Genomic DNA, 606 nt, shown 5'->3' on the forward strand with positions numbered 1-606 from the left:
CCTACAATAATGTACAGTATTTGAAAAATAATGTGTTTTTTGAACATTAAAGCATGTCAACATATTCTGTTACACCAAATACACAAAATAATGATCTTTAAAAAAGCATCATATGACCCCTTTAAAAGATGTCTATTAGAAGTCTAAACACAGCCCAGACGTCTAGGCTAAAACAAGGCTAAATTTGGGCTGTCAGTGAAATTTAATAGACGTCTAACCATAGCCCAAGAATAGACTAGTCACCAAATAGACAGCTAGTGAATGCCTACATATATACATCTAATAGACAACAAAATGGCAATCCATCCAAACAAATTAAATATACAGCTTTTATTAAGAAAAATAAAAAATTTTAACAACTTGGACAACTTAAGACAGTACAAAATGTAAAAATACAAAAGAATTAATGACAAAATAAAAATGTATAAATACAATACACTTAAAAATATTATGATAATATAATACAAATCAAGAGCATGTTATCACACTTAACATTAAAACATTACGGATAAATGACAACATAAAAAAAAAGATTAACCTTTTTGTTGGTTTACTTATTTTAACAAATAAAACAACCAACAGTGAACTTAAAGGAAATTATTAATT

Source organism: Sinocyclocheilus grahami, unplaced genomic scaffold (assembly GCF_001515645.1).
Source record: "Sinocyclocheilus grahami isolate Dianchi unplaced genomic scaffold, SAMN03320097.WGS_v1.1 scaffold405.1, whole genome shotgun sequence".
Classification (NCBI taxonomy): Eukaryota; Metazoa; Chordata; class Actinopteri; order Cypriniformes; family Cyprinidae; genus Sinocyclocheilus; species Sinocyclocheilus grahami.